This window comes from Equus asinus, chromosome 18 (genome assembly GCF_041296235.1).
Source record: "Equus asinus isolate D_3611 breed Donkey chromosome 18, EquAss-T2T_v2, whole genome shotgun sequence".
Classification (NCBI taxonomy): Eukaryota; Metazoa; Chordata; class Mammalia; order Perissodactyla; family Equidae; genus Equus; species Equus asinus.
Window position 1 is genome coordinate 24,416,285 of NC_091807.1, and position 23,277 is coordinate 24,439,561.

The 23,277-nt window shown below is 39.2% G+C and overlaps 1 long non-coding RNA gene across 1 annotated transcript in view; it reads left to right on the forward strand.

The window, feature by feature from the left end:
• The window catches only part of LOC106842473 (uncharacterized), a 199,608-nt gene that overhangs the window by 159,117 nt on the left and 17,214 nt on the right, over positions 1-23,277 (forward strand). The window contains exon 3 of the long non-coding RNA XR_011495365.1: positions 6,144-6,308. This is a non-coding gene — a long non-coding RNA (uncharacterized lncRNA). The remainder of the gene's footprint in view (positions 1-6,143; positions 6,309-23,277) is intronic.

Genomic DNA, 23,277 nt, shown 5'->3' on the forward strand with positions numbered 1-23,277 from the left:
ATTGACTGAGGATTTTTTTATGTGCCAGGCAATGCTTAAGAGCTACTTATATAGTATCTCATTAATTCTTCTAACAAATCTCTGAAAAAAGTATTTTTAGACTTCTAGAGTGAAGAAAATAGAAGTTTAGAGAACTTTGCCCTAGGGTTATGGCTAGTATGTGATCAGAAGTCTCAGCTCTCTAACTCGAAATCCTGAAATTCTTTTTTTGTTTTTAAATTGAGGTAACATTGGTTTATAACATTATATAAATTTCAGGTGTACATCATTATATTTCGATTTCTGTGTAGACTACATCATGTTCACACCCAAAGACTGATTACCATCCATCACCATACACTTGTGCCCTATTACCCCTTTTGCGATCCTTCCTCTCTGTTTTCCCTCTGGTAACCATCAATCTAATCTCTATACCTATGTATTTGTTTGTTGTTGTTGTTGTTTTTATCTTCTACTTATGAGTGAAATCATACAGTATTTGACTTTGTCTGATTTATTTCTCTTGGCATAATACCCTCAAGGTCCATCCATGTTGTCACAAATGGCAAGATTTCATCTTTTTTATGGCCGAATAGTATTCCATTGTGTATATATACCACATCTTCTTTATCCATTCATCCATCAAGGGCACTTAAGCTGTTTTCAAGCTTTGGCTATTGTGAATAATGCTGCAATGAACAATGGGGGTGTGAATATCTTTTTGACTTAGTGTTTTCATGTTCTTTGGATAAATACCCAGAAGTGGAATAGCTGGATCATATGGTATTTCTATTCTTAATTTTTTGAGGAATCTCCAAACTGTTATTCACAGTGGCTGCACCAGTTTACGTTACCACCAGCAGTGTATAAGAGTTCCCTATTCTCCACATCCTCTCCAAAATCTTGAAATTCTTAATCACTATTATAATAGATGTTGGCTAGAATAGAGGTTGAAGGTGGAGAGTGGCATTGCTGACACAGGAAGACATCATTATTTATCTCTTTCTATTAGTTAGTTTGCTATTTCATTAAACCTGGAGTGAAGTGAGAGTGTGAACTAAAACAATGGCAGTGGAGATCCAGGGAAAAGATGATTTTGAGACAACTGAAGCAGATAGAATTTGTAGGATGGTGACTAACTGGACACGGAATAGCAAGTAAAAAAAAAAAGAGTGTTTGGAATGTCTGGGAGGTTTATGGCCATGGTAACTGAGGGGAAAGGGGAGCCATTCACAGAAATATAGGAAGATGAGGCTTGGAAGGGTTCAGATGTGTTGACTTTGAGGGCACTGTGGGACATGGGCAGTTGGATACACAGGATTGAAGCCCAGTAGAGGACAACCATGAGCACATAAACATGGATTAGCTGGCCAAGGGATGGTTGGTAGACTGATTAGAGCAGAGGGCTTAGGATAGAGCTGTGGAAACCTAAACATTTAGTAGATTACCAAGGGAAGGAAATCTGCAAAAGGAGTGTGAAAGGGAACAGAAGGAGAAATAGGAGTAAAGCCAGGAGAGAGATATCTCAGACGCTGAGGGGAGGGCACTCCAGAGCGAGGTGATGGTCAAATGAAAAATATCACAATATTGACAAGTAAGGTAGGAACAGAACTATGTCTATTTTATTTGACAATATCAGGGTCATTGTTCAACCTATGAAAAGAAATCTACTCAGTGTTAAGGAAGGTGGACCCACGTGGTGGATGGAGGATTAGATGGAAAGCAAGGGATTGGAGCAGCCAAAGTGAAGCCTAAGGGAGGTGTGGGACGGTGGCTGGAACAGCATGGGAGTCTGGGAAAGGATTTTGTGGAGGGGCTGCATAAGTGATCTGGGAGGGGATAGAATCCAAGGAAATGTTGGAAAGAGTTTTTTTAATAACAATTATGTTGAGAGACCTCAGAAATAGATTTTTGACTTGTTTCAAATGTGCGTGTGAGGTAGAGGAGGAGAGATACTATTTTTACATGTCCTTTTAGCTTTATCCAGGCTTGCAACCTGCATAAATACTGTTGCCTCTTTATGTATAAACTAGTTTCTTTCCTTTCTTTCCTCCATCTTTACCTCTCTTTCTACCTATTGAAGCGCAGGTGCTTGGAGAAGAGAAGTTCTGATTTTAATTCACCGCCAGTAGTTTTTTTCTTTCGGTAAGTTAATATAAACAGTCCCTACTATACTGCTGCCAGGGGAAGATTTTGAGCTGGGTTAGGCTGCCTGTTGGACACAGTGCTGTATCCAGAGTTATCAACAATGTCAAACCGACTTTCTATTTCCTTACGTCTTGATCTTTCGCTTAGAAGCAGGCTGGATCCCCCATTTCAGCTTTAGATTCCTTTGACTGAAAGACTAAACAGTGTAATGTTTCAGGTGTTTTGATAAAAGAATCAGAAAACAACGTCTCAGTTTCTTAACTAGAGCAGAGGCACAGGTGTTTATAATCATATAGAGGGACCATGATGAACATTCTCTTCATATTTATGTTCCAAAGTAAAGACTTTAAATAAAGTTCAGTTCATTGATTTCAGAAGGATTTGACAGCGGTGGGGGTGGATGGAGGAGGGCGCGGATATAGTGGGGGTAAGACGGGTGGGGAAACTTCCTCAGATGGAGTTGTTTTTTATACCTCAGAGACTGAGGATGCTGGAGGATGGAATTCCCGGTTGGCTCTGCTCTTTGGTACTTGTACGTAGACTTTAAATTTTCCCAGGGATAGGTGAGGCAATCTGTACTTTCTTCACATCCAAGTGCCAGTGACTTCACTCTTGGGCAATATCAAATGGCCCGGAACCAAAAGCATTTGCTTATTCTGCCAGCGGATCATGCCAACTCTACCTGGAATCTATGGTTGTTCTGATAAAGAGGACTTAGACCAGCTGGGCACCATTGAATGTCTAAGGACTCAACAAAATCTCCAACACTGGCTGCTGTGGCTACTCAGCAGAAGTTGAAAAGCTGCTGCTGACTAGGCTGAAAGCTTCAGGTCAGTCAATGAGCAGTGTTTGGGAGCCTTAGCACAACTTGGCAAAAGTGTGACCAGCTGCGGTGAGTTAAATTGTTACATGTGAGAATTGATGTTTGACTACCCTCCTGCTTTCCCAAGAAGCCTAGGGCACTGAAGTCACTGGTTACTTGCATACTTGCAGCACACTCACTAATTATTAAGAATAACAACTGAAATGTTTATTATGCCTTCTATTTATAAATTGCTTTCCCACATGTTACCTGATTTGAAGTTCATAACAACGTTGAGCAGAAGGCAATTACTATTGCTAATTTAGAGATGAGGAAAGCAAGGCTCTGAATTCATAAGTGCTGTAACTAAAGTCACAGAGGCAGTAGGAGGCCAGGGGGTACTTGATGTCCTGTCTTCCATGGCTTTGCTCTGCCTGTAGTTGCTTCTGCCCTGGTGTCAGGAATCTTTTAGAGTCTTAGCAGTCTTTGAAGTCAGTAGGTTTCCAGGGTTAGAAGTTCTAGGGCCAAAAGAGCTTGGAGGCTGCTGGAGAATGGGTTTCTGGGCATTGGTCAGCCTTGAGGTCAAATGCAATAAGAGTAACATTAAGTATCTTTGCCATCCCAGGGCATCTTGTGCCTGTAGGAATTAAAACCCCATCAGCTCCAGCTAGACTTGGATAAAGTGCATTTTTAGGTCTCATGGAGCATCATATGAAGGTCTGGAAAATTGTATTTTTATATAAGGCATAGAAGCCTAAATATTTCTTTTTGCATATTTTATACAAAAGCGTGTAAAGGAAGAATAAAAATAACAATAATTGGAACAATAACCAATATGTTACCAATAAAGCTTTTTCTATAATTCAAGCATAGAATTTTTTGTAGGTCAATCTTCTAAAGGAAACAGGATTTTTCAAAAATGAAGTAATATTTTAATATATGGTCATTAAAAATAATGTATTTGTTAAGTAAATAATGGTATTTACACACAATGGGTTACCACAGAGATAGCCCATTTTTAAACTTGATGGTGCTGAAAATATCTAATGAAAAAAAACACATACACAATATATTGTTATGTTAAAAAAGCAATAGATACAGCAGTGTGCGTGTGTGTGTGTGTTTACGAAAGGAGAGAGGGAGAGAGATAGGCACAGTACTGGGACGATAGATACAGAATCTTAGCGGTTGCCACCTCTGGTTCAGGGATGTGCTGGGAAGCAGACACTGTGACAGAGTTGTGTAAAAGGATTATTGGAGATTCAACAAATGGTGTTGGGAAAACTGGATATTCACATGCAAAAGAATGAAGTTGGACTCTTACTTAATACCATATACAAAAATTAACTCAAAATGATCAAAAACTTAAGTATAAGACTTAAAACCCTAAAACTCTTAGAAGAAAACAGGAGAAAAGTGTGTGGTAACATTGGATTTGACAATGATTTCTTGGATGTGACACCAAAAGCACAGGCAACAAAAGTAAAAATAGGTAAATTGAACTATATCAAAATTAAAAACTTCTGTGCATCAAAAGACACAGTCAACAGAGCAAAAAGGCAATCTATAGAATGGGAGAAAGTATTTGCAAATAATATATTTGATGAGGTTAATATCTAAAATATATAAACAATTCAACTACAATAGAAAAAAAATAATCTAATTAAAAAATGGGCAAACGGGGCCGGCCCAGTTTCATAGTGCTTAAGTTCGTGCATTCTGCCTGGGATTCGCAGGTTCAGATCTTGGGCGCAGACCTACACCACTCATCAAGCCATGCTGTGGAGGCGACCCATGTACAAAATAGAGGAAGTTAGTTTAGGGACAATCTTCCTCACCAAAAATAAATAAATAAATAATAAAAAATGGGCAAAGGACTTGAATAGACGTTTCTGGAAGAAGATATACAAATGGCCAAGAAGCATATGAAAAGATGCTCAGCATCACTAATCACTAGGAAATGCAAATCAAGACCACAATGAGATACTACCTCACACCCATTAGGATGGCTGCTATGGAAAAAAACAAAAAATAAGTATTGCTGAGGATGTGGAGAAAATAAAATACTTGCACACCATCGGTTGGAATGCAAAATGGTGCAGTCATTATGGAAAACAATATGGCTGTTCTTCAAAAATTAAAAATATTTTTGCCATATGATGTAGGAATTCCATTTCTGAATATATATCCCAAAGTATTGAAAGCAGCATTTCAAAGAGTTATTTGCATTTATGTTCAGAGCAGCATTATTCACGATAGCCATAAAGTAGAAGTAACCCAGGTGTCTATGGACAGATGAATGTATAATCAAAATGTGGTGTATACATACAATGGAAAATTATTCAGCCTTAAAAAGAAAAACTTCTGACACATACTACAACATGCATGAACCTTGAGGACATTATACTAAGTGAAATAAGCTAGTCACAAAAAGATAAATACTGTATGATTCCACTTACATGAGCTATCTAGATAGTCAAATTCTTAGGCACAGAAAGTAGAATGGATGTGGCCAGGGGCTGGGGAAGAGGAGGATGGGGAATTGTTGTTTAATGGGTACAGAGTTTCAATTTTGCAAAATGAAAAAGTTCTGGAGATTGGTTGCTCAACAATGTGAATGTACTTAACACTACTGAATTATGTACTTAAACATGATTAATAAGGTAAATTTTATGTTATATTTATTTTACCACAATAAAACACAAAAGGAGGGGCCAGCCTGGTGACATAGTGGTTAAGTTCATAGGCTCTGCTTTGGCAGCCTGGGGTTGTGGATTTGGATCCCAGGTGTAGATTTAGACGCTGCTCATCAAGCCATGCTGTGGCGGCATCCCACATACAAAATAGAAGAAGACTGGCACAGATGTTAGCTCAGGGACAATCTTCCTCAAGCAAAAAGAGGAAGACTGGTAACAGATGTTAGCTCAGGGCAAATCTTCCTCACCAAAACCCCCCAAAAAAACTAAGAAAACCAAAAAGGATTACTGGAGAGTAACACCCATGAAAGAAAAGGGGAGGAAGGAGGATTAGGCAGGGCAACTATCAGATTTCGATGTAGACCTGACAGTCTCAACTAGGCCCATAGGCGCTCAGGAGCAAAGGTTGCCCATTAAAAGGGGCCACAGTGTGTGGAGATAGCTAGGTCTTCGCATCACTTTCTTGATTTTGGTTACCATGACTTTGACGAACATGGCCTCACTGTCATTGTTTGCAGGCTGCCCTGAGATGAGCCGGACCTCAGCTTGAGAGCTGAAGCAGTTGCTGAAGGAGTTAACAGTTGGAGGCTGTCAGCCAGGCACACTCCTCGAAGCTGGCCAGTGATTCCTTCTTTGAACAAGAATGAGTGATGCATCTCCATTTCTGCCTCACGGGAATAAGGGTAAGTTTTATTTTCCTTTAGTTTGCATTTCTGTGTATTCCACATTTCTAACAATGAATAAAAGTGAGTTTCTAATAGAAAAGAATGTTATTATAATACATGGAAACCAATAATCATAACTGTTGAGCAATTACTTACTTATGAAATATCCATTGCAGATTATTACATGCAGAATCCTACCAAGTAAACACATTTCATCATCATAAATCAAGGGGTTACGAATCCTCCTGTGAAGCTGAAAGAAAATGATTGTTCTGCCTTATTAGTTGATGTTTGTCGCTTTGATATTGGCATATGAAAGGGCCATCACCTTTAGATATTGCCTACTTTAGTTTTGTCCTATGTCTCTAACAGAGTGTAAAAGGCAGTCGGATGGATCATTGCAAAGATGTTTTAACCACAATACACAAACCTTGGAAAGCATCATCTTAATTCGGTTGAAACAATAGAGTTCTTATAGCAGGCTTAAGGCAGTGGTGGAGACTTCCAGAGCAGGCAAAGATGGAAGCAGGAAGACAGCTATCATTATCCAATAATGCTGTTAAAAGTTGTCAGATCCTCACATGAAAGGAAGCTTCTAAGAACAAGATGCAAGTGAAATCATCAGAGTGACGGCTCTTTTAACTTTAAATTATTTATGGATTACGCACCCGCATCCCGGGTAGGTTGGTGTCAAGAGGGCTTCATTCACAAAAGAACAAAAATTTCCTAATTTCAATGAGTGGAAGATGAACTGAGGGAGCAAGAGAATTAGAGACCCAAAGGCTGAGAGAAATGCGGGGCTGTTGGCTTTTGTACATCTCTCAGGAACAAGTACGTTGGGTGTTGGGAATTCATCCATAGAAAATTATTTGAGTAAAAAGTTACTTTCTCCTGTGAACTCACAAAATAGGGATCAATAAACTGCCAGGAGATAGATAACACTGAATAATAACACACATCAAAATAAAGCTGTTCCTGTAGTACACTTATGAGACCCAGCTTTATGTTTAATTAAGCAACTGAAATGATTTATGGACTTTAACATTTACTTTAAAAGTGGAATTTTGAAGGGCAAATCTGTCTTCCTAGACTTTACCTGTTCAAATAGGAATCTTCAGTCACCAGTGGTGAGACTCAATAAAATCTCTAGTTAACAATTTGCCTGGGTTTGGATAAGGCTAAACTGATCACAGAGTAATTCACTAAAACTTGGCAAGATTGTCAAGCTCTCTTAACCTTCGAGGGGTTTAGGAGGGCTTTAAAACAAATTATTTATTTAAAAAATTATTTTATTGAGGTCACATTGGTTTATAACATTGTGTAAATTTCAGGTGTACATTGTTACCTTTCAGCTTTGGTATAGACTGCATTGTGCTCACCAATGATGAACAATATCTAGTTTGTCACCATACATATGTGCCCCTTTACCCCATTTGCCACCCCTTCTCCCTCTGGTAACTACCAATCTGTTCTCCTTACCTATGTGTTTGTTTGTTTCTTTATCTTCCACATATGAGTGAAATCATAAGGTATTTGTCTTTCTCTCTCTGGCTTATTTTGCTTAGCATAATACCCTCAAGGTCCATCCATACTGTGGCAAATGGCATGATTTTGTCTTTTTTTGTGCCTGAGTAGTACTCCATTGTATATATATATCCCTTAATCCCTTGATGGACACTTGGGTTGCTTCCAAGTCTTGGCTATTGTGAATAATGCTGCATAGAACATAGGGGTGCATTCATCTCTTTGTATTTTTTATTTCATGTTCTTTGGATAAATACCCAGAAATAGAATCGCTGGATTATATGATATTTGTGTTTTTAATTTTTTGAGAAAGTCTAGGAGGGTTTTTTCATTTGTTCTATTTTTGTTTTTGTTTTGCGTGCATTCCAGAAACATTTATTACATGCTGGCCACATGCAGCTAAGCACTGTTCTAAGTACTCATGATATGGCAGTGAATAAAACCAAATAAAAATTCCTGTCCTCCAGGCATTTAGCTTCTAGTTGGGGGAGGGGGAGATAAGCAATAAACAAAACAAGTAAGTGAATAAGTTGTATATTAAAGGATGAGAAATGCCATGGAAAATAAAGAAGTAGGAAAGATGTACAGGAAAAGAGAACAAGGAGAAGTGCAATTTTATTTTTCATTTTTTTTATTGAGACATCATTGAGGTGCAATTTTGAATGTGTAGAACAGGGAAGGCCTTGCTGAGAAGGTGACATTTGAGCAGAGACTTGAAAGAAGCTTGGGAGTGAGTGATGGGCATCACATCCTGGGAAAGGGTGCTACAGGTAGAGGCAAGAACAAGTGCAAAGGACCTGCATCAGTCAGAGCAGAAGACCGATGACACCATCAGACTGGATATTCTGAGGAGAGTTGAAAAAAGTGATCATTTACAAAGATGCTGGCAGGTGGTGGGGAAATGACAAGGGACAGTATAGTGTTCCAAAGCTAGAGACAGTGGGGCACTATAATCATCACTAGGCTTGAGTGGGTGACTGGTAAGTGGTTAATGGGACTTGGAGTCAGAGACAGCTGTGTTGAGAGTCTGCCTGACAGGGGCTGTGACCTTAGGTTGAGAGATGCAGCACCTGCACCAACACTACAGGAAGGAAGCACTGGAAAGAAGAGGAAAGGAAAGACTCTAACCTCACTCCCATCCTTCCTTCAGTTCTTCTGCTGGGCTCTCCATTGGCCAAATCCACCTGGAAGCAGGGAGACCATTGTGGTCCATCATAGAGTTCATCCTTCCAGGGAACATAGCAGGATTGAGAAGAGTGGAGAGTAGGTCTGGAGGGGCAGACTGAAGACATGGCACAAGCTCTGAAGTGAAATCATGGCTGCCATGAAGAGAAATAGCAAGGATATCGCTGTGATTGTAGAGGAGCTATTGAGTGGAAGAGAACTAGGAAATGTGATCAGAGAAATGGCTAACTAGAATTTGCTGGGCATTGTCAGGGACTGTGAAGTCTTTAGCTCTTACTATGAGTGAAACAGTGAGCTACTGGAGAGTTCTGTGTGAAAAGATGACATTAGCTGACATATCTGGCTGCTGAGTTAAAAATCTGTCTGCTGTGGTAAGACAAGGGTGGAATTGCGAGATCAGTGAGGATGCTGTTTGCCTATTTCAGGCAATAGAGGTGGTTGTTTAAAGATAGATGCAGAGGAGGCTGTTAGAAATGGTGGGTTTCTGAATAAATTTTAAATGTAGAGCCAACAGGATTTGCTGGCAGACTGATTGGAGTGTGTGTTTGAGAGAGAAAGAGAAGAGTCAAGGAATCGAGGATGACTGCAGGTTGGAAGGATAGATTGCCATTGATTGATTTTGGGAAGACTGGAAGGAGCACTGCTTTTGAGGAAAGCTCAGCAATTAGTTTTGGACACGTTGAGTTTGAGTGTCTGTTGGGACATGGTGAATACGCAGTTGGCTTTATGAGTCTTGAGTTTAAGAGGAAAGTCTTACTGAGAGATAGAAATTTTGCAGATGTTCATGTCATATGGTATTTAAAGTCATCAAATGTGATAAAATCACCAAGGGACCTAGTGTGGAGAGAAATGAGAGGGGGACCAAGGACTGGGGCATGGAGCATTCCAATACGAAGGAGAAATTAACAAAGGAGTCAGAGATGTTGCTGCCAGTGGGAGAAAGAATTAAAAAGAAGACAAGGTGGTTTCCTGAAAACAAAGTGAAGAAAGTGTTTCCAGGAGAAGTGAGTGATCAACAGTGTCAACTATTGCTGATAAATCAAGTATAATGAGGACTGAGACTTAACCATTGGATTTAGTAGCATGGAGTCATTAGTGTCCTTGACAAGTCCAGATTTCATAGACTAGTTGGGGGAAAGTTGATTACAGTGGGTTTAATGAGAATGGGGATGGAAAGATATGCATTGGAAATGAGCAATAGAGATTTCTCTTAAGTGTTTTGTATCAAAAAAGATAATACTCAAAAAAAGAGAGTGTTTTTGCTGGAAAGGTGAGTAGAAAAATAGGGCTGTAACTGGAGAGAGGTGCAGTCAAGAGGGATTTTTTTTAACAAGAACTAGAGCAGTGGGTTTTAAAAAATGGGAATGATGTAGTGAAGAAGAAAAATTGAAGATGCAAGAGAGAGAGACAGAGGAGAGAAGAGAATTGCGGGAGCAATCGCTTTGAGTTAGCAAGAGGGGATGAAAGTTAATAATCAGATTGAGAAGTTGTCCTTAGATATGAACATGGACAGTTCACTCATAGCAGTGGATTTCAAACTTGCCTATTAGAATCACCTGGGGAGCTCTTAAAACTCTTGATATCCCCTAAAAATTAAGACACTGTGTCTGGGAGAGGACCCAACACAGTTTTGAAAAATGTTTCCCTGATGGCTTTCAAGTTTTGGCATGTACCAAAATCACTTAGAGCACTTGGTAAAATGCAGATTGCTGGACCTCACCCCAGAGTTTCTGATTCAGTAGGTCTGAGTCTATCTGAGAATTTGCATTTCTAATATCCCAAGTGATACTGATACTGCTGGGCTAGGGACAACTCATTAAGGATCACTGATGTTTAGTAATAGGAGCAAAGTTATAGTGTATGGGGGCCAATGCTTGTACATAGGTCAATGTAGTGGTGGCCAGAACTTGAGGAAGTTCTCTTCTGATTATTTAATTATTCTCAGTGAAGTGGAAAGCAAGATCATAATTTGAGAGTATGAAAGAGAGGGAAGGTGTTGGGGGTTAAAGGAGAGAAGAGAAGTATCTTATAATCATTTAATAAATGGGAGTGTGAGTGGTCTAAGGAAATGTAGCACAATTTCCAGGCAGCAATAGAGTCCACTTGAAGTTGGAAGTCAGTAATTTAAAATAAGACCAACCAGCATGTCTATTCATTTGATTCTAGCCACTCTTAGTTGCATAGATGAAGGGTAGAGAAAGTAGGGAGATGAATTTGACCAGTGTTCAAGTTTTGCTAAAAGTATATTACAAAGTGAGAGAGGACCAAGGGGTTGAGTGTGCTCACATGGGAGGATTTATAATGATTGAAATGGAATTTAAGTTTGGGTAAGGAAGAAAAGAAAGACATTAGGAGAATGAATGGAAAGGGTGGAAGATCACAGGAATGAAGATTTTATTGGACCAGGATTGTTGTATGTTAGAGAATAGAATTTTTGAATTTGAGGTTAAGGAGGAGTTGAATTTATTTACTATGACAAGGCCTGGGTTAAGACCATGGGAGTTTGTGGTTGAGGAATTGTTCAGATCAAGATTATGGAGGAGAGGTGTTTAATGATCCAAGAGTCTGGGATGTTGGGAAAATCATTTATAGGAATATTGAAATCACTAGGATTGAAGACAGAAGTAGTTTTGGAAACAGAGTAACACTAAACTGGATGCTAAGGTTTTTGAGAAACAAGAGGGATTCAAAGTTGTTTTTTTAAGAAGGATAGAATGATGTGGAAGTGGCAATGAGAGGCAAGGAGGACATTTCCCAAGCTCCCCGTTCAGGATATGGGGTTGTGGGAGCAAACAACAACCTCTTGAGAGGGTTTGAGGTGCAGCATACCCTCAGGGAGATCCAGATATCTGTTAGATTAAGAACAGTAAAGCCCAAGAGGAGAGGTTGAGGTAGTTGGATGTTTTGGGGATGTCTAACCTGAGGTCCAGAGGGCACAGTGGAAGAGTTTCAGTGGGGCGATATCAGGGATTGAGACAGACTCAGGGATGCGGGGAGAGGTGGGAGATTAGAGAAGATGAAGTGTCACCTGAGAGTTGGAGTTTCTTGGGATGACTCATATAAATAGTGGAAAGGGCCATAATTTGGTGAATCCTGGTGGCCTCAAAGCAGAGAGTGTTGTTGAGTCTTTGACTATTGAGAGGTAGTGAGGACACCCCCTTCACGGCTTCTGAGTGATGTGTGGAGGCCAGGGAGGGGTGGTCTTTCTCTGAGGACATGAGGCTCTCTCCTGTCTCCTGGAAATGGAGTCTTGAGTGTATGGAGAGAGGATGTTTAACTCAGAGTGCACAGCCAAAATTGTTTTCATTAAAGGAAAAGATCTTGTAAATGTTGCAGGCTCAGAGGAAAAGAAACTCAAATGATTAAATGGAGAATTGATGGAACATTTTGGAGAAGACTCACTTCTTATTTCTGGTATATAAAACATAAACAATGAAATAAAGTTGTAGCAGAATTCCCACTATCTATCTCTTAGTTGGTTAATTTGGTTTCATTTTTCTAGCTTTTCCAAAATTAAAAAAAAATATTTCTCATCTAAATTGCCCATGTAGTTGCTTTGTACTACACTTTGTGAACACGGCCATTAAGATTTCTTGGCAGAACCCTGATCTGTAGGCAACCTCAAATATTTTGTTTTGATATTTCTTTAAACTATAATTTCTCTGGATTTGGGGGCATAAAACTCAATCCAACTTGTATTTATCAAATGTTTTTGTGTGCACAGTAGTTTTTGTCCTCTGGGAGAGGTGGAAGAGCTCTAAGATGCTTGCTAGCTTAAATGAAACTATCACTTTGCATTTCTCAGCATTTTTTTCTGCTGAATATTTCCAGATAATATCAAAAGTGCATCCTGAGCTTAAATTTGTTTTATTATGGCTATTATTGACATTAAAATTTACAATTTAAGAAAGGGCTTGTGCATTTAGAAACCCCCACCTATGAATATTCAATTGATTATAGGGCAGAAACTAATCTATAGTTGCAACCAGAAAATCTAGGATATATAACCAGGCTTCTTCCCCAGCTACTGCCAATATCTCTGTTCTTTATAGCCAAATTCCTGGAAAATGTTTTTATACCTGTTAGCTGCATTACCGTTACCTTCTATGCTCTCTCACACCCACTCTGTTAAGATGTTCTCCTTATGCTGTTCATGGAGATCACTAACAGTCTCTGGGTTGTCAATTTTAAGCCTCCATCTTGATCTCCATGTGGTCAATGGTTAGCCCTCATCTCCTTCTCTAGCCACATTTGACTCGGTTGATAACTTTTTCCATCTTGAAATATTTTCTTCTACTGCCTTCCTGGATCCCACATTCTCTAGGATTTTCTGCTTTTCACCTGGCCATTCCTCATCAGACTCCTTTGCTGGCTCCTTCTTCTCTTTCAGATCCGTAAGATGTCGAGGATTCAGTCTTTGACCCTCCTCTTTCTTAATTGACACTCATTTCTCAGGTGCTCTCATCCAGTCCTCTGGTTTTAAAAATTATCAATAGGATGGTGTTTTCTGAATCTTTCTTTCTAGCCATGAGCTCTTGCTGAACTCCAGACTCAAGTATTCAATTATTTGACATCTCTGTAGATGACTAGTGGGCATCTCAAACTTCCCAGGCCACCAAAATGAACACTGATATCTTCCTCTCTCCAGCCTTCCCCATTTCAGTGAAAGGTACTGCCACTTACCTGGTCGGTCAGGCCCAACCACTGTGGTTCTATTCCTTGTAGCCAAAATACATTTATAAGTCCTTTGGCTGCATCTCTGAAATATGTCTAAAATCCAACTACTTCTAAGCTCTTCATCATTATTGCCCTTGACAAAACCTTTACCTGGACTGCCACCCAAAGCCTTATAACTTGCCTTCTACTCTTGTTCTCCTAGAGTCTAATTTGCATACAGAAAACAAAGTGACCTTTTCAGAAATGCCAATCAGATTACATCCTTTCCTATCTCAGAACCCTCCAAAGGACTTTGCATCACATTGACTATAAAAGATGAGGACAAGGTTCTACATTTCTATCATGCTCCGCCTTTCCCATGTACCCTCCCACACTGGTCTCCTTGCTGTTCCTTGAACGTGCTAAATATTTCCACCTAAATATTTTCTATTTCCTTTGGCTACAATGCTTTCCCCCAATATATACACAGGCTTGCTTTATTATTTTTTTCCTGTCTCTGTGCATGTGTCATCCTCTCAGAGACGACTTTCTGGACCATCTTATTTGAATAGTTAACTCCTCACTCATATTACTTGCTATCTTTATCATTCTTCTTTGAATTCTGTACTGCCTGATATTATATTATCCATTATATTATATGTTTATTTTTGTTTCTTCCAATGGAATATAAGCTTCCTGGGTTCAAGGACTTTATTTTATTCCTCTGTTGTGTCTGGGGCAACTAGAACCCTTAGAACCCAGGAAAAATTAAATTGCTGCTGGTGAGGTGAGCCACAGTTACAGCTTCCTCCAGGGAGAGTTTTGATAATAAACATTTGACCAATGGTCTGGAGTTATCTTGTTCTAACAGGTATTATGGTCTAAGTGGATATTTCTGATAAGGAAACAGAAAGAACATTTTAAATAATTTATATTTTTATGTTGTAAACCTTATGGTGGTGAGCCAGGCCTGTAATAAGTGCTCAACAAATTTTTGCTTGCTAAATGAATTAAAGGAGGGGATGAATATAAGTATATGTATGTGAGATACACAGAGATCATGTTACAAATTACTAGATCTTCAGATAATTTCTTATTTTGCAACAACTGTGCCTCTATTGTTAAGAATATAACTTAATGAGGTAAATAAAATACATTTCACTTTGCTTTATGTGAGTATTAGAATAATTGTGACATTCTCTATGGTTTAGCTGGGTTTAAAGGCAAAGAACTTTCTATAATTGAAAGAAAAATATGAGTGTATTTTAATTAACCAAAGATATGAACTTTTAAAAGTATACTTAAATTGTAGTCTGAGAACCATTCAAGACAAAAATTATCTGTGTTTTTCAAGCTTTCACACATCAATTCAACACGACAGAAATTTCTTGAAAAACCACATATCCACAATAAAGATGTATCGAAATATAAGTAATACAATTCATTCAATTTTGGATGGGTGTAGTCTTCCATTCTTACATTTTTGTCATACAAAGACATTAAAGTTTGACATTCTTGGACATGAACTTCTGTCCTTCCCTTTCTGTGGTGATTGTGTTCATCTCTTCTTTCTCTCCTTCGCATTTTATGCAGAGTGTAGCAACAACTGAGTGTGGATTTTGAAAGAGTATGGGTTAAGTTGTCAGGAAACATGATTTTCAGTCCCTGTTTTACCTTCTCCTTAGCCACGTGACCTTGGGCAAAGCGCTTAACCTCTCTATGTCTCTAAAAAGAGGGTATTCTTGGCCTCTAAAATGGGTTTTTGCTCTAAAAGTCTCTGGATTTATGGTGTTCCCAACAATTCATTCCAGGGTGAGATTTTTTTTCCCACTGAAAGTCACTCCTCTTCAACGTTGGCACTCCACTGATGAGACTAAAGTAAAGAGGTTTAAAATCATTTGGAATCCTAAATTTTAACTATTTTTTTCATTACCTTCACATTAACTGTATTCATATCCTTGTATTACAAAAAAAAAGTCAGTTCTTATCAGGAAATCACTTGGCTTATATAAGATATAAGCAACATTCGACAAGAGTTAGTTAATTTTATGCATGAGGATGAATTGGACAAGTGGTGTCTTTTTGCTGAATTTAATATGCTGGATTTAATATAGTTGGGAAGAATATAGGACAAAATCAGGGTTTCTCCTTATAGCACAGTCTTGTACCCAGAGAAGGGCATGAGTTTTATTTTATAATATGTTTTATGTGTCAAAATTTCCATAGATGTCCAACTTTTCTAAAATCGTCTTTATTGAAGTACAATGATATATAATATAATGCACATACTTTAAGTGTACAATTCTATGAGTTGTGATAAATGTATGAGCCATGTGTCGTGAGTTGAATTGTGTCCCCTCCGAAAAAAGATACGTTGGAGTCCTAACCCCTAGAATCTCAGAAGGTGACCTTATTTGGAGAAAAGCTCTTTACAGAGGTAACCAAATTAAATTGAGGTCACTAGGGCAGGCTCTAATCCAGTATGATTGGCTTCCTTCTAAAAAGAGGAAATTTGGACACAGAGACATGCACACAGGGAGATTGCCATATGAACACTGGAGTTATGCTTCCACAAGCCAAGCAACTATCAGAAGCTGGGAGATAGGCCTGATCAGATTCTTCTCTAGTGTCTTCAGTGGCAGCAAAGCCCTGCTGACACCTTGATCCCATATTATGGCCTCCAGAATTGTGAGACAATAAATTTCTATTGTTTAAGCCACTTGGTTTGTGATACTTTGTTATGGCGGCCCTAGGAAACTAATATCTCATGTAACCATCACTCCAAATAAGATGGAGAATTTCCCATCACTCCAGAAGGTTCTCTGGTGTCTCTTGTAGTCAGTCTCCACCCCCTACTCCAGGCAAAACACTGAACTGACTTCTATCACTATAGGTTAATTTGACTGTTCTCAAACTTCATATAAATGGGATTATATAGTATGTTCTCTTTTGTGTCTGGTTTCTTTTACTCATCATACTATTTTTCAGATTTATTCATGTTTTTGAGTGTGTCAGTAGTTCATTCCTTTTTATTAAGTAGTATTCTACTCTTCTTTCCCCAAGTGGCTGCAACTCAACTGATTATAGATGTATGAGTCTATTTCTGGACTCTCTATTCTGTTTCTCAACTATTTGAGACACTATATGTTCTGCTTCTGAAAGAGTAACGTGAGAATAAATAATTAGGATGTTATCCAAATAAATTATTATTGAGACTGAACTCCAATCCTAAAAGAAGTGATATGGTTTGACCCAGTAAGTCAGCCAATCACAAAAAATTCATATTATAAACACACCTCATTGCAGAGATAACAAATGATCCCATCAAAGGGGCCATTCAATGGAGCCATTTTGCCTACTGTAAGAGATCCAAATACTTGAAAATATTGACATATACCCCATTTCTGGGAAACTCCTTCCTTTTGCTTCATCTTTCTCCATTCTTGTGCTTTACCAAAAATCCTCTGTACAACACCTGTCATGTCTAGGTGCTGAAAGTGATCCATTAAATATTTATGATATACCATGAAACTTATCCTTAACTTTGGTCAACTTCCATTTAGGTAATAATGACTCTTATCTCCAGAAGTTTCTATAACAATTCCTAAACATTGAGGTGCCACAAGATCTTAGCGTTGTATATTGATTTTATGTTCTCCAATACACTATGCTCATTAAAATCATGTCATTTTTCAACCCATCCACTATACTGGTATGCACTTGGGACTTTTTCATTTGGAATGTCCTTGTCCCTGATATCTACAGGGCCTTAAATGGTTTTCTATTTCTCCTACAAAACATTCCTTAATAATCCCAGATGACAGTGATCATTCACTTGGTCTACTGCACCAAGCAATACGGAGAACACATGATGGATACTCTATAAACATTTGTTGAAAGAATAAAAGAAAACAGCAACCACATCAGTACATTAGAACTTAGATTTGGTAAAGTTTTTCTCTCCAACTCTAAGTGTTATGAGGGCAATGGTAATTTCCTGAGCAGAAGGATCTTTTAAAGGAAAGGCTTATCCTCGGAGCTCAAACTATATAATCATTCAAAAATGATTTTTTATGAGCTCTCATTTAAAAAAAACCCCACATCCTGCTGATAATTTACAAATAGTTCACTCTGATTGAAGAGAAGGATGCATGGTGAAAACAGGTTAAGATGTGGTCTACTGGATGTGTGATCTGGGATGGGGCTCTGGAGATTTGATGTCCATGTATCGGGGAACCATCAGAGGCTTTTAAAGAGAGAAGCCTGAGGACAGATGGAAGCTGGACTGGAGGAGTGAAGGACTGAAAGAAGGAATCAGTTAAAGAGGTATTGTAAGATTTCAAATTATGAGGATTTGGAATAGGGATATGACAGTGACAGAGGGAGGAGCCAGAATGGAAATATATTTAAAAGATAGGCTTACTGATCAATTGGATATAGGGGCTGGAGAGGAGGAGGGATTCCAGAATGTTTGTTTGGGCTGAAACAACAAAATATCACAGACTGGGTGGCTTATAAACAGCAGGAATTTATTATTCACAGCTCTGGAGGCTGACAAGTCCAAGATGAAAGTGCTAGCATATTCAGTGACTGGTGAGTGCCTGGTTCCCAGGTCATGGACAGCACTTTCTTGCTGTGTCCCCACATGGTGAAAAGGCAAGAGCTCTCTCTGTGGCCTCTTTTATAAGGGCACTAATCCTATTCATGAGGGCTCCACCCTCATGACCTAATCACCTCCTAAGGGCCCCACCTCCAAATACCATCATATTTGGAATTAGATTTGAACATAAGAATTTTGGGGGTAAACAAATATTTGATGCATAGCACAGGACAACTTAGAATTTTAAATTAAAATATTGCCAATATTCCCAACCTTGCAATTTCTCTCGAATTCCCTTTCCGCATTCCCTTTCCTTTTCTTATAATGTAAAGAAAGCCATAAGGCCAGAACAGTGGCTTCAGAATTTGTCTCCATTAGCTAGAGACTTTGACAAATAATAGATATTGTCACTGTATTATGTAGATATTTTAAAATAAGGTTTATTTTAATAGTGTTTCAATGTATAATCAAGTGCCTTTAAATTCTGTACACAAGGACAAGAAGACTTACTTGGCTGAAAATCAGGAAAATGACACCAATTTGGAGGGAGAACAAAGTAAAAGGTACAATGTGAGAAGGAAAATAGAGAGGAAGGGCTGTTGGTAACGTCTTAGTGCTATTGAGTGGATGCTAATCTCCTGTGAATGATCAGTATGCAGACATTATCTAACAACTGCTCTTAATAAATAACATTTCTGATGAGCCTGATGTTCCAAATCCCTTTGGCTTCTCTGTACTTCACCATATTTTACCATGATTGGAAAGCTGTTCAATCTGAAAGTAGCATATTCCCTGGATGTTTAGATAGACAAATTAAAAGAGAAACGAAGAAATGAAATTAAATGGAAATAAAATAGAAATGAAAAGTGTCTCATCTTATCCTTATATAGTAATAATTGTAATGTACATTTGTAACACCTTACCATCTTCACTTTCTTAATATATATTTATGATACGACTGAGAAGGCAAGGTCATCCTCCTTACTTTACAGATAAAGGAAGTGAGTCCCTGAACATCTAGGTAACGTCTAAGATTTTACAATTTATGAGTGGCGTGTCCTTATCTTGACCTTTGGTTTCTTAACTCTTATTCAGGGTTTCTTATTTCAGTGTGGTTTTTTTATTGGGGGGGGGGTGCGTGGCAAAAAGAAGGATTAGTAGAGAAAGACGCTGTCCTTTTCTAAGCTGGTTGCTTCTCCTATACTCCATCTCACACACCTGAAACTCAATGGCAGCGGTGAGAACTATGGTACATAGTGAGTTTGACCAAATTCCAACACCATCAGACTCTGCATACATTTTCAGCAGGTGCAGGTTGCTGTCACCACTTCTCTCCTCCATTGTCCCTGACTGTCCAAGTCTTGGATATACATTAGTTTACTATTTAAATATTTAGTTGGTCACTGGGGTGGTTTCACATACCTGATTCTTCTGGCACTTGGAAAGTGATGATGACAGTGAAGAAAAGCTGGAACAAGAACTTAACAATGTGTGCCTTTTGTCAAGAGTTGTAAGCATGAAGTCATAACGGAAAAGCAGACCCACTCATTCCCCATCTCCATCATTTCTCACCTGTCGCATTAGTGAGTCACCTCTATGGCACTTCTTTGAGTCCCAGTCTGGCTTTGGCTTGTCCAGACGGAGCTCAGCTTCTCCCTGACTCAGCTGGCTGCTGCTCTGGCTTGATTGGTTCTCTTTGTCTCTCGCTTCTGCTCTGCTGCCCTTTTCCAGAGCTGCTGCCAACCCTGCCTCTTCAGCAGTTTCTAGCTCCAGCAGCTCTTGGCTTCTTGCCCCATGACCACTCATCTCTCTTCTGCTACTTAATTTGCCTCTGTTTCTGTCTCTGTTCCACCCCAGATTTCCCAGTCCATATGGCATTTCCTATCTAGCAAGTAACAAGTACAGGTATTTTTGCTCTATTTAACTCAGATTTGCCCCTTTTTTGAGGCAGTTGAATCCTATTGTCTGAAACTGCTCATGATGAAAGGGCCAGTGGACAGTACTTAATTATTGTGCTTTTCCTCTCCTCCCCACATATAACTGTGCCTTTTGTGAGGTCCATGTCTTAGTTTAGAGTGAGGATCTTAACTTTTCTCAAGGTTGCAGCATGGCCACCATCTTAACCTTCTGAATGGGGAAGGTCTTAGCTCTTCACAGGGCTTCTGCTGATTATTTCTGGGGCTTGCTATTAAGGATCCAAGAGCTCCACCAGGAAGCGTGCATTAGATTCACAGAAAACTGGTTGGACTGTTGACTGACAACTGACAGCAGATCTGATTCCTAACCAATATGCTCTGAAGACATCATTTGAAGGTGAGGATCCTGACTCCTCACCAGAACACTTTTTCCATGTTAAAATAATATAATCCAGGGACATTAAAAAAATTGCATGAAATTCTGGTTCCCCCTCAAGTATTTGAAGAGAATTAGATGGGTTAGCAATCCTTTCTGTAGCCGTGCTCCAGCAATGTTGAGACAGCTGGTACCAGTGTGGGAGAGAAGCAGAGCCTCAAGCATTAGCACCACCTGTTCCACAACAGGTTTCAGCAGTAAATTAAAGCTGAAGGAGTTGAATATGAGAAATGCCATGTTTAGGAAGATGGGGCCATACCCCAATGTGAGTGAGCTTGACCATAAGTTGTGCTGGAACCCCGTACCTCATACTAGAATCTCCAACAACGTAAGCTAGTGGGAGAATGGGGAAGCCAGGATTAAAAGGAACCAGGGATGGTTGCCAAGGCAGATGTTGGCACAAATTATGGTGCTCAAAGGGATATGGCCATCTCAGAGTGATCTGGGCTGGCCTAGATTCTCTTTCAGGAGTGGACGGGGGTTGGAACAAGGGGAGGACAGTCCAGTCTGGGAGTTTTTGCACAGAAATGAAAGGAGTAGTGGCACTCACTATCAGGTGGAGAGCTGAGTTGGTTCAAAAGAGGACTCTGGCCTTCATCAAAGAATACGAATGGCAGGCACAGCTCCAGCTCCCACGCGAGAATAGGGGAAGGGCATGGCAAGGTGTCAAGGCCATAGACAAGAGATAAGGGTGTTATAGCAAGATTTCAGAAGAGTACAGAAATAAATTCTCAGTGGGCAAACAGCTGGTCCATGAGATAGCAGCTGAGAAGTGGAATCAAGACAATTCTCGATTATAGTTCCTTATATAAGGTCTTTCTTGATTGAGATTGAATCAGTAAGTGGGTGGAACTGAATCTTCTGGTTGAAGGAACTAATTCCTGCAGGAGAAGGGAGCTGTGGGAGCTGTGGAAGCGGGGACTGGTGTAGTGCTGTGGTGAGACAGGGTGACCAGCCTCCCTGGTTCACCTGGGACTAAGGGGATTCCCGGGACACAGGCCTCTGAGTTGTAAGACTGAGACAGTCCTGTTTTAACTGCTGGTCACTCCATGATGAAATGTATTTGACAGTCTTGGTCAAATGCTTCCTCAAGTGTTGCTCAGGGCTAAATATGAAAAAACCCACCTCTTTATGTTTATACAAAATGTGGGTTTGGTAGTGATTTTGGTGAGAAACTAATAGTCCCTTACTTTTTACTGACATATTTCATCATAGACTCTTAGAACTTCAGAATTGAGATGGAAATTAGATATCATTTCATCTTTCACTGTATGAATGATATAACTGAGAGCCAGGGAGATTAGACAAACAATTCAAGTTTGGGTAGCTACTTAAGGGCATAATTTCTTGAGTCCAAATTCTTTGCTTGGCCACATCAATTTTTTCTGCATCACCTAAAGTTTCTTCTTTTTCCTTCTTGGTGAGAGCTTTTAAGAGAGTAGATCCTAATAGTTCTCATTACAAGGAAAAACCCATTATTTTCTTTTTTGTATCTGTATGAGATGATGGATGTTAACTAAACTTATTGTGGTAATTATTTCACAATATATGAAAGTTAAGCCACTATGCTGTACACCTTAAAATTACACAGTGCTGTGTGTCAATCATATCTCAATAATTGGATTGGTGGCGACCACAGGGGAAGGGGAGAGGGCTGAGAGTGTAAGCGGTAATTAGGCACATTGTGTGGTGATGGATGGTAATTAGTCTTTGGGTGGTGAAGATGATGTAACCCACACAGGAATCAAAATATAATGATGTATACCTGAAATTTATATAATGTTATAAACCAATGTTACCGCAATAAAAAAAATTCTGAAAAAAATTATATCTCAATAAAACTTGAGAAAAGAAAGAAAAGAGCCTTTGCCACATAAAGGCTCGTTGTTCTTTTTTTCAGTTAGATTCAGTCAGCCTCCTTCAGAATGTTATACTAAAATCTACCATAGAACTCTACAGATATCAGTTTGTAATGTTTCTCTGACAATCATTACTGTTACTACTAATAGCATGCCTTCCGTTGCCACCATTACTGTAGTATGAAGGGAACAGGAGACAATGTTTGTTTCAACCCCAATTTCTTAGGTGGGTTGAAATGAAGAACACTGTGAATTCAAGGAGCCTAACAATAGTTTTTAGCTGCTAGATATCTCTTCATGGGCTCTACTGTAAATCTCTGAGATGGATACTTAGCTCTGGGGTCAGTCAATTTACTCTTTCCTACATGTTGTCGTTTTGGTTACTGCCTGAGCTGTAAGTCATATTCAGGCCTTGCATCCCTGCAGTAGGAAAAGAAATAGAGTACTGCCCAGTGACCATAGATTTGACCCTGTAAACTGTTACAAGAGAATTCCATACCTGCAGACTGAGTGAAAATGACAAATAACTCTTTAAGCCTCAAAGTTTAAAGGAAAAGATCGATTTCAACTGGAGGGTCAGCCTGTCATTTTTCATTCCGTATATTGTCAGATCCATCATGTCTAACATACCCAGAGAAGCTCCTAGGGGGATGGTCTGCTACTGAGAGTCACAAATAGAAGAACGTTTTGAAGAGGTCCAGGGATAAGATACATTCATGCTTTAAACGTGCTTCAGGTGAGTTCTGGAGAAAAAAACAGTCCAGATTCTTCACTCCTTGAAATTTACTCTAGAAGACTATCTTTGAAATAG